Raw genomic sequence first — 12,152 nt, 5'->3', positions numbered from 1 at the left:
AGTTGTAATTCTGTAAAAGAGTGAAGGAAGGTAGCGCGCTTCGTCAATGTGTCATTAACGTCTGTGAAGTTGAAGTTAGACAAATATCTCAAAAAGACGCTTTTGCCCTTAATTTTCTAAGCGAAAGTACAAAATTAACCCCATGAGACTTACTTTGTTTCTCAAGAAGAGAAACTGGAATTACCCCTACTTAACTTCAAGGCTTTAAGTGTATGTGATTCTATGTATGATGCATGCATTGTATCCTACCACACCATAATCTCTTAGTGGCTCAAATTCATAAAATTATACTCTCTTCGTCCCCAAATATAGTTTTATTTGTGAAAAAACACGGTAATTAAGAAAATGGGGGAGGAGGAGGTACAAACAAGTACCTTAAAAGTAGAAAAAAGCCAATGATTTACAAAAGTTAGAGGGAGAAATTGCAAAAAAGTGACGCTTTGTAGTAAGAGTTCTTTGGTGAATCCCACTATTATGTTAGAACTTCTAACTTGAAATATTATAATCAACAAATTAAGCTTTATTGGCATAGTAATGTACTCTTAAAACGACAAATTATTATTAATGGCATAAAATATGATCCACTCAAAACCCTTTCAATATAGAGGAAATAAATTACTCATTCCTTTGACAATTTTAAATTTCAACCTCTCAACTTCATTCTATCAATAAAGTTGATCATGTAGGTGATTTTGTCATGAAAATCATTATTATCCCAAAGGTGATCATTGGCTAGTTTGTTAAAAAAAAAAGTGTCATAATTTGAGTAAAAGTAGCTAAGATGTAAACATTCATCTAAACTTACTAAAATCAAATTAGGAGTTGTTTGACCTAATCTTATGAAATCGTTTCTCAATCTAAGTACTCCCTCCGTTTCATAATGTTAATCCCATATGGAATCAATCACATAAAATAAGAAAATAAATATATTTGGAATCTAACATTAAAGTACAACAGATTTCATAATTAGTTTACCTTATTTAATTATTTTTTTTATTAGGAAAACACAAGTCATAATTGCATAATTTAAGGTAAAAATTTCCTTACTTAGACTAATGTCATCAATCCACAATCAATTAATTAAAAAAAAATCAAGTCATAAATGAAATATATTCAATATGGGTAGAACTTTTTGAAACGCTCAAAATAGTATATGGGACTAACATTATGAAACGGAGGGAGTAATATAAATTGGGCCAAATAAGGAAATTTTAAGAAGTCCAAAATAGATTATAGTGAGGGTAAAATGAAAAACACCAATTTGTTACTTCTTAAGTGTTGTTTTTCGAGGAGCTTTTCCTCCTAATTTTTTTTTTTTTTTTTACAAAAACACTCCTAACATTTTACAATAAGACTTCTGCCTGATGCGAGTCATGCGCCTTAGATTGCTCCTAACGCGAATTTACGCCTAAAAAATTCATCAACTCTAACCATCGGGTCCTAACCGGACCTTTTTCAAGCCAAACCTTGTATTGGGATCAGGTCTACTCAAAGTCTCTAACTATTACTCGATCATAAGTCATACGTAGTCACTCATAAGCTTATTCGAGACAACGCCATACGATTTTTGGGCTTCAATGGCTTGCAAAAACCTCCCACTCACCAACTATCTCACACACTCATTTCCACTCTTCTCAAAATTCCCATCATCTTCTTCAGCAAAACTTAATCAATTTCTGGGTTATTCAACTTCTAACTCCACTGGTTTAAATTCAACCGTTGTATCATCGAACAACTTCACTTGGGATGATGTTATTCAAATTGGTCAGTCCAAACCCGACCCATCTGACCTAACTGGTTTCTCTGATAAAGTTAGCTCTTGTAATCGAAATGTGGTAAGTAATTTTATCTTTTCCTTTTTTTTTGGTGGATGATGAAGATGAACTGACGATTTAGGATTTATTTTGCAGGAAAAATTGTGGGAATTTGTTCCATTTGTTGTTGAAGAGCAAGTTGTTGGTTATGTACATAATGGGTAATCTCTTTATTCTTCCTTTGTGGATGATTGCTATTGTAATTGTAATTAAATTGTTTGAATTTGAAAATTCATGTAAATTTGATTAGATATTGATGAAAATTATGCCTGGAAATTATCAGATGCTAATTGTAAATTTTGCAATTTCTCGTATATCTTAATGACATTTCAGTTGTATAAGATGTACTGATTCTTCTTGAGCTTGAAATTTGACATGAATTTAAAATTTTGATTTAGTTGTTGCATTGGTAGTTTGAATTACACTATTAACGTGACTATTAATTCCGGGTGTGGGGAGGTAGTATTCATTTTATTGCCAAGACAGTTGGGGTTAAGGGGTTTAGCATTAGTTTTTGCATTTCTAGTTTGGATTACACTACTAACGTGACTATTAATTCCGAGTTTGGGGGAGTTGTAGTACTCTTTTTTTTTGCCAAGACTGTTGCATGTTGGGGCTAAGGGATAATTCAGCGACATGAGTTTGGAGCTGTATGTTTTTACATATCTTAGTTTTAGCTCTTTAATTGTTCTAGAACACAAGATCTTAGTTGTGGTTGTACTGCCATCCGGATTAGCATTCTGATGAAATTTGATCATGAAATCACAATGGCAAACTTGGACTGAGATGATAAAAGCTGTTCATTTCAATAAAGGTTGCTGTCAAAATATATTATTTCCATTTTAAGATGTAGAATGGATGCTGAAATGCTGTAAAAATCAATTTGGAAAACTTCAAAGCTGTTTACATCCCCCTGATCCCCTTATCTTGAGAAAATAAACTGTCAACTAAATGCGTACTTTGACAATTCATAGATTTGCTGACCACTTGAGAAGGTTCCAAGATGTGTTCTTGTTCCCACAAGATGTTTTGCACAATGGTCATTTCGACTGGTATATAACACTACATCCAGAACTAAAATCACCTGAAGATAGGACTTCTGCAGTTGCTAATGTAATCAACTGCCTGGGAGAAGAACTGATTCCAGGTATTAGGAATGAGGTATTTCTGATGGCCAAGCATTTTATATTCTATACGATTCAGTATTGCATCTCTCTTTTTCATGGATTTCTAGTGGAATGTTTACTACGTTACTGCCTAACTTGGAGTGATAAATTCAAAGTGCCATCTGCTGATCTGCCCCTTTTAGATGTTCTCGAAGTATTTATCAAGTTACATTTCGGAAACTATTGACGTATGTATGTGTAAATATAAGTTTTATCCTGCAAATTAAAAAGAAAAGTTTATTGAAATTCTCTATTGCAGCTCCAAATCAAGTTTATTTGCATGTCAATCTTTTCTATAATGTTTTTATAAGGGAAACTTTTGGCTCTTTTCTTATGCATAAGTCTTAAACAGCACTTGTTTAGAAGCTTACGGAAATATAATTATACTAATCTGTTGACAGAACAATGAATATTTTCCTAACCATGAATGACTGTGCATGACATTGACTTGAACCAGCTCTTCCCTGTTACATCATGCTTTGGGACACGAGCGTTTTTCTCACTAGAACGTGCTGCAGCTCCTTATTTTGGAATAAAGGTAAAATAATCTCTGCTTTTGATAACCATATTCCTTGTCTATGTCATTTAGTCACTTTGTTGCATCTTTTAAAAAAGGTCCTCAGTGTCATATTACTTGGATAACAGCATTTTTTTTGGCTTGCTGTTCCTAATTATATTTGTCATTGTCCTGCTAGTAACATGTCTACAAGTCAGAATATTATTTCCCAATGTTAAGTCTTTTGTGTAAGTGGGCTTTGATTTCTAGTTTACAGTCATCTAGAGAACTGGAAATGCTGTATGAGGAGCTGAGTGTATGTACATGAAGTTTGTAGATGCTCCAGACTCCTATCTTCTTTGGGTCTCTATATCATGCAGTTATTATCCCCATTCTAGGAGAAACAAGAATCACCAAATTCAATGTGTCACCTGCCCACCTCACTGTTCTGTATCTCTGTGATTCATAAAATTTCAATTGTCTATCTGCATTAGTTGAGTGGAACTAGCATCGTGTGACTAGTCACAAAACTTATTTAAAAGCAAAAGCTTGCTAGGTGATGCTTGTTTTGCTAATTGAATTTGGTTCTAGCATACACAGTGATTCTAGTTGTATAACTGTATTGCTCCAGACAGTAATTATATTTGTTTTGCATAATTGAACTACCATTCCTTAATTCCTCCGAACAGAAGAAGACTAATGTGGTCTTGCATTTTCCTTTTATTATAGGCATATGGAGTTCACATGAATGGCTATGTTGAAAAAGAAGGTCAGAAGTTTCTTTGGCTGGGAAAGAGAAGTCAAGCAAAGTCCACCTTTCCAGGGATGCTTGATCATCTTGTTGCTGGAGGATTGGTTAGTTGCAACTTTCAGCTTGATGTTTTATGGGGCTTAAGAAAAACTTGCAAGGAGTTTAGAATTAGTGAACAATTGTTGACATTCTTTATATAGTAATCGAACTCATATTTGTTATGCTAACATCTCACGTCTGCTCTTTGGGTCCTGGAATATCTTTCAAAAATACATGTTAAAAGACAGAATTAAAAATTACCATCTTATCTCATCTTTAAATTAGTTTTTTTATCGCCTTTTGACATTCTTGAGCCTTTACAAATTTGGAGCTTCCTTCATAGTTAAAGCTTCAGTTAAGTACTTTCATACCTGGCCATAGAATCATAGATACACTGTCTGGTGGATTTCTCTATGTTATCTTTTGCTTGACTATTCTGCGACTTTTTTGTCCTCAAATTTGATCAATCTCTTTGCAATGGTTCTTTTAAGCATTTGTTAATCTAGTTAGTAATACTTGGATTGCGTAAAGCTTTAGTTTCACTGTTACCATTTTACCTCTTGAGCCTATAGCCTGCAATAATCTCTTTTTGTCTTGATAGTGTACATCTTACTATGTTTCTCATGCCATATTATTTTTGTTTAAATCTTTATCTCAAGCATCTTTGAAAATATTGCAGCCTCATGGAATTCCTTGTGGTGAGAATATGATGAAGGAATGTGAGGATTAAGCAGGAATACCCATATCCATCTCCAAGAAGTAACCATCTGTCCAATCCCTCTTTTTGGTCTAGAGTTGATATCATTTTTTTTATTTAAAACACATATTACAATGCTTAACTAAGGAACTGCTACTGCTCAAGTTTTGTAAATTTGTCGTATTCTAGGATTCTTATATCATCTGTGCACCTATGACCCTTTAACATCTATGAGTAATAACTTGCTTATCAATGTATTCATGGCATCATGTTCTGTGTGTACCAGAGTTGAACCAGTTGGGGCTGTCTCTTACTTGGATATCAATGGAGATAGACTTAAGAGAGATGTTCTTTTCTGTTACGATCTCAAGCTTCCTGAAGATTTTGTTCCCGACAACAATGGTAGGCAGGCTAAGCTGTAATGTCATTATACCCCATATTGAAAATGATGGCTTTGCCCTTTTTCATATTTCATTTGTCCTGTCAATTTTTTTTTTTATATATATTTTTTTTTGTAATATGGCAGATGGTGAGGTGGAGAGCTTCAGGTTGATCCCTGTTCCACACGTAGCAAATGTGATTAAGAAAACCCAATTTTTTAAGTCAAATTGTACTCTTGTCATCATTGACTTCCTTTTCCGACATGGGTATGTATTCTATCTATCTATTGTTAGTTTTAGCTTATCATATCGAATTTGAGGTGTTGGAAATGGGATTATATAACCTCTCCAATCTGTTTAATTGGTTGGTTGGTTGTTGATAGCTAATCTTATCACTGAATTCCAATTTTCCCTGTTATGGCGTTTGCAGATATATATGTCCTGAATATGCCGGATACTTGAAGCTCCTTCAGAGTTTAAGGAGTGGAGACTGCTCCTGAATTGGCTTTAGCATGGATTGTTGTTAATGGGGATGTCTTAAAATAATGTGTACAGTTGAACCTTGAATTTTAATTATACATTTATACCTTGTATATGGATGAACATAAATTTCTGCAATAGTTGTCTGTATTTTTTGACAAGGCATAAACTTGTACTCCGTGATTTTGCTGTTGGTTACTCTTAGGGGGCGTTTGGTTCGCAAAGTGGTATAGGTTTGGAATCAGGAATAGGGTTAAGGTGGTATCGGGTTGGAACTTAATACTTAATACCATGTGTTTGGTTTAATTTTGGAATGAAATATCATCTCCTTAATTTCATATATTTGATACCTAAGGGAATGGAATGAGCCAAACCCACCTCCCCCCTGAGGTTTCTAAACCCCATACCTCATGGGTTTGAGGTACTGGTTTAAAAATCATATTTTTGACAACCAAACATATGGTATGGGTTTTGGTCATTCTAAACCCATACATAATACCTATAATCTGCGAACCAAACGCCCCCTTACTATGTAGAATTTAGCTGCACTGAAAAAACTCTTAGAGGGATCGACTGTAGAGGTTAAAATTGTGGCTCTTTTTGCCTCCTTATGAAGGAAGGGGGTGCAATAGATGTATGAGTTGTTAGCAAAATGTTGGAGACTTGGAGGTTTAATAAAGTAGGTTTTCAAGTCTTGTTCTTTTCGTTGCTCTACATGAATAACATGATCATCTTGTATGGATAATTTTATTTTTTATTTTTGAAGAATCAATTTCATAGAGCTTTCACTTGCGTAAAATACGTAGTATCGCTATATCGGAGTAAATACAACCAACATATTGAAAAATCATTATACCTCGCTAATAAAGAGATCAATCGGATTAACAATCACCTAAAAGAAAAGACTACAACACGAACACATAAGTGATTTTTTTTACTATAAGCATAGACTAAAATTGCTCATGAGTTACTCCGTACTACTTTGTACTTCATCCGTCCCTAAATTACAATCCTAGTTTCTATTTTGGATATTCCAAAATTATATTCATCCTTTTCATTTTTAGTAAGCTATTTTTTTCCAAATATTTGAAATCAACTCTCTTTTTCTGTTATATAGTTTATGCTTTCTCACGCTTATTTTCTCTCTCCATTGTTTTTCTGAAGTTTGTACTTCACATTACTAACCTAATGAATATGATTGGTTCTTAATTTTCAATTAGAAGCATGTTATTGGTCTTTTTTTTTTTTGCAAAGGATTGATGTCATGGCATCATTAATCTATTTTTGTTTTACTCAAAGGCATCATTTAATGTTTTGTATTTCTATTTAAATATTTCATTATTGTTATTTGCCTTATTCTTTCCTCTTTAATTCCCGTGTAATTTTACAAACAGGAATGTAATTTAGGGACGAAGGAAGTAGCTTTTTTTTTTTAAAAAAACTTATCACGGTCTATGCTTTAATTTAATACTTCCTCTGTTTACTGTATTTTTAGTTGATACAATTTTTTAGTTGCGTTTTCCTATGCACAAGTTCAACCGTTAATATTTTTAACTACCGAAAAGCAAATATTACGATAAAAAGTTGATATTTTGAAAATATATACTGTAAATCACAAAACACGGTGAAAGGGAAGTGTGTGAATAATGCTAAAGGCCTTGTTTGGCAAATGGCAGTTGGCTGTTGGCTGGTTCACTTGGCTTGTTTGACCAACTGGAATGTTTGGCTGTTTATAATGACTTTTGAAATTGGCTGTGGGCTGTTTATAAAAGTGTTTGGTAAATTAATTGGTGGTTGTTGACTGTTTATTAGATAATTTGTGGGCCAACAAGCCAAAAGCCAACAAAAAAGCTACTCAAAACAACTTTTTTATTTTGGCTTAAAAGCCAACTTTTTCGCTGACTATAAAGGCAATTACCAAACACATTTTTTGGCTGTTTGACCACCTTAGAAAGCCAAAAGCCAAAAGCTAACCAAAAAAACCATTAAAAAACCAATTACCAAACATGGCCAAAGTCAAAGTCAAAGTCAGAACGCGTTACCTACAAATATGGAGGTAGTACAATCTCACCAAACCCGCCCAAAGAAACCGGGTTAAACCCGAAACACTAGGGTTTTGTATATAAAGAAACAAACAAGCACCACACGCTCAACAACGAAGAATGAGGCAGGGAGAGGCCATCGGAGTTTCCGAGGCCGTTTGCCACTCTCCCTTGATAACCCACCACCCTTTACGGCGGTCGGTAATCTTTAGCCGATGATTTCTCCGACCACCATTAAAACGGCCCTCAAAGAAAGATCAGCTGCTTCAATAATGGCACTATCTTACCCCCCTTTCTATCAAACTTGGTCACTAATTGGCCTAATTATTACTACTACTCCGTATTATTTATTTATTTATTTATTTATCATCTTCATTATTATTATTATTATTACTACCTCCGTTTTTTCCGTTGAGGCTATGATGAATTCGATCGTTCAATCTAATCCAAGTTTTTCTGGGTTTTGGTTGTGTTTTTCGAGGTGGGTATTTTTCCATTTGGCTTGGCAGCAACTTGATCGGCATTTTTGGTTGCGACGGTGGTGTTGGTAGTGGTTGTTGTAACTGGAAACTAAGGGCCTGTTCTCATTTACTGACTGAGCTGAACTGAAAACTGAACTATAATTAAGCTGAACTGAATTGGTCCTAAGGCCTTGTTTAGTTCATCTTATATTTGTTAATGTCGATCTTGTTTGGTTGCCGCCATGGTTGATTACCTTCACCTTGATAATGCTCCCCCAAAAAAGCTTTGGTGAAATTCGGATCTGAGCCTCCCCCAAACACTCCTCAAAAAATGGACGAAAAGAAATCAAGTTTTTTGAAATTATGATATGGTTTTTATGTTTTGCATGTGATTTTTTGCATGTTTGTGATTTTGTGAGTGTAATTTGCTGTTTGGGTTGTGATTGTTTCTTGCTTAAGCTTACAATAAATGGTGAAAGTAATGTTTTTTTTAAGTGATTTATTGTTGGGTTGCAGGTTTGGGTGAAGATATTAGGAGGGGCAAAGTTGATGAAGAGGTTAATGGGATTTTGATTGTGTTATTGGATAGTAAGCTTGTGTATTTTAGGCTTGTATATAGTTTTACAATGAGCTTGTTATAGCTGCATAGCCTGCATTTCTGGGTTTATTGTAAGGTTGTTGTCTGCTTTGAAAGTTTTAATGTTGAATGGTTAAATTAATATAATTTTATATGTAGTGCTTATTGATATTATTTTGGAACGCTTGTGAAAAGCTGTCAAATAATGTGTGTTTCAGTAACTTAGAACACATTCCTGTGGATATAGATGATTAGTAGCAGCAGCAGTGTTGGTAGTTAGAGATTGCAATTTTGAACCAATTTCTTCATGCAATTTTGTACCTTGCCTCCCTTGCTTTTTACTGTGGAATTTGGGAGGGGGGGGGGGGGGGGGGAGGTTCTGTTGGTTTTCTGCATTGAGGTGTTTCTTTTCGTTGTTTCCCCTATTCACATTTCTTGCTCTCTCTGTTGGAGATGGATGAAAATCAGTTTAATTGCTATCGACTGTTCATTTTTGCTGGCTACTTGTTAAAAAACTTCATGCTGTGATTAGAAGTTAGAGCTTTGCAATCCAGAGGATGTTAGTAATGCCTCTCTTATTCAATTGTAGCTTTGTCATATGCTATCAACTTTGTGGAGGCTGTCGTCGTTTCTTCCCTTTTTTCAATTGGCATTGTCATGGAAAGATCATGGCTCATTGCTTGGATAGAGAAGAAATAAGCAAACACTTTCCTGGACATCTTTTCTCAAAGGAGATCAGGTTTCTTTGCCCTGTTGAATGATTTCTCCCAAACTCACCCATGGGATATTAGTTCTAATACTCAAGTACAGTTCACGACTACAATAAGTTCAGGGTAGTGAATTTCAGGTGAAAGGGAAAAGTGATTTCATGTGAATGCCGACTACAATGAAGTCTATTGGTGACACATTGTGCACTATTCGCATTCACCACTTTGACCAGCGTTGGTGCTTTATACATTAGATTAAACATAGTCTGTGAGTACTTGTGAGTGCTGGTCAAATTGGGATATGTAAAACAACGGAGTATAAACCTGGCCTTTTGTTGTTTCTGAAATTTTAAGGCTGTGATGATAAAAAAATTCTACTTCAATTAGTAGACTGGCGCTGGAGATACATAATTAGGGTTGTGCCATTGGCTTGGCAGCAGTAAAGCTGATAAGCTCTACTTGATTTGCCGCCATGGTATTGACTACCAGACTTTTGTCTCCTTATGCTTGATCAAAGGCGAATCTGAGCCTTTTTGTTGTGACTGAATTTTAGTGGGAAGATAGTACACCTTTATGTTTTCTCAAACCTTTTAAGTTTTTCACTCACATATTCTCCCTATCCTTTTTATCCCCTTACCACTTGTAAAACTCTCATAAATTTTATTTGTCTTTCTGTTTTTCACTTTATACACTCTATCCAACTTTTATTCAATCGATTATTTTGCTATGCTCTTTTTCCTTTTCGGATGGTTCCTTGTGACGATTCATGTTAGGCTGTTAACCGTACCCAAATCATTTGGGACTAAGACTTTTATGTTGTTGTTGGGAAGATAGCATACCCTAATCTATTAACTTACGCAAGTAAGCCAGTCAACTTGCTTTACAGTTCTCCAGTTCAATTCCATTCAGTTTAGATACATGTTTTCTACTCCAATAAGTAAACTGCTACTGGAGAAATGAATATCAAGGGTTTTGCCATTGGCCTGGCAGCAGTAAGCTGGCGAGCTTTACTTCTTTTGCCGCCATGGTACTTGAGTTCTATCTTTATCATCTTCTAGCTGTTAGTTTTATTATGTGCTGTTAGTACTGTCTGTCATTATCTTGCATCTTTTAGCTGTTAATTTGATTATGTGCTCTTGTTTGGGACTTGGAATGGCTGTGCATCTTGAAAGCCGTTTGCCTCTTCGCTTTGATGATCACTGTGGCTGGCTAGGCTGATCACCATATACAAAAGCCGGTAATTTCTAACCTTTGACTACGGCTTGATAAACAGTATGTCTTTTTTTTCTCTATTATGTTCTGCACCCTTTGTTGCTTGTCTTTCTGTTTAAATGTCATGATAATAGCAATAAGATTTAGTCTTACAACTATGTTCCACTCTAATATCAAAGTTTACACCTCTTCTTAATTTTTTTCTTTTCGTAACTGTTATTTTCCAGGAAATCAAAGTTTCAAAATATTAGAGATGGCTATTTCGTCTTTTTAGACAATCATGAAACATCTGGTCAAGATAGAATCTGTATTACTTCTGTATGTTTTACCTTAATCTCTTGGAGATTTTGGTTGCATTAGTTTCTAGTCAGACTTCGGAGTTCAGAGTAACCAAACCACTGGCCAAGGATGCTTGCAGTTAACCAGCAGCAGCTAATCTGATGATTGTGGTGCTGCTAGTGGTCTTCTTGACGCCTCCCAATCGCTGATGAAGTTCTCCTTCGCGAGCTGAACTCTCACCTATTCACTTGGATGTGCTCCGGGTCTTTGCATGCAAATTAACCTGCACCATTTCTACGTATTTTGAGACGATGACGAAATACACAGGATTACAGGAAGCATGTTGGTTCCTGGAGAATTTTACATTTGGTTTTGGTTTTGGTTTTGGTTCACTGAAACATTGTATATCTGTAAAGTGAGATAAATCAGTAAACTAGTAAAGTATTGATGATTAATTACTTCATTGTACAAGTGCACGTTCAAAATCAATGAGAAATGCCTCCAAAATTTGGAATTGCGGTTTTTGTGAAGTTTATTTGAATTGTAAGTGTTTTGAGTGAGAAAGATATCCATGTAACACGAAAATCACTCTTAGAGTCTGTCTCATTTCTTTGAACAATTAGTTCAAACATTTGGTTGAAAAGTAAAACTACAATGGTACAAGCCATAGTTTGGAAGTAGATTAAACTTCGGTAGTTAAAGTAATGAGCCTCTAATGAAATTGCTTTGTAAACCTTGAATGGCATAATTTTAGGCTTTTTAGCTGCTACATAAAATGCATTTTTGGGAATTCACTATTTATTTTCAGTGTAAATTCATCCCTCAAGTTTTGCAACTAACGTCTCTAGATCACTAAATAAAATGGAAATGAGATACGAAGCAATCTTTAAAAGACTACTCTAAAATTTATGGACGATTTACCAAAATATGGTTAAATTGAAACTTATTTACCATTTTGCGTCGGTACTAAACTTATTTACCAAAATGTTGTCCACGTAGGATCGGGAAACTTTGTTAATTTTTTTAAATATTTTTTCAGCTTAAAACCGCT

The 12,152-nt window shown here is 34.8% G+C and overlaps 1 long non-coding RNA gene and 1 pseudogene across 1 annotated transcript; both read left to right on the top strand.

Moving 5' to 3' along the window:
* The first annotated feature begins 1,179 nt into the window (after positions 1 to 1,179).
* Positions 1,180 to 6,605, top strand: LOC110729080 (annotated as a pseudogene).
* Positions 6,606 to 7,958: 1,353 nt separating this feature from the next.
* Positions 7,959 to 11,618, top strand: LOC110729079. Its single transcript, XR_002512812.1, has 2 exons — positions 7,959 to 10,847; positions 11,050 to 11,618. It is a non-coding gene; the product is annotated as an uncharacterized LOC110729079 (long non-coding RNA).
* Positions 11,619 to 12,152: the final 534 nt, after the last annotated feature.

Source organism: Chenopodium quinoa, unplaced genomic scaffold, assembly GCF_001683475.1.
Source record: "Chenopodium quinoa cultivar QQ74 unplaced genomic scaffold, ASM168347v1, whole genome shotgun sequence".
Lineage (NCBI taxonomy): Eukaryota > Viridiplantae > Streptophyta > Magnoliopsida > Caryophyllales > Amaranthaceae > Chenopodium > Chenopodium quinoa.
Note: the sequence above shows the minus strand (reverse complement) of the source record. Positions and strands in the feature narration are given on the sequence as shown.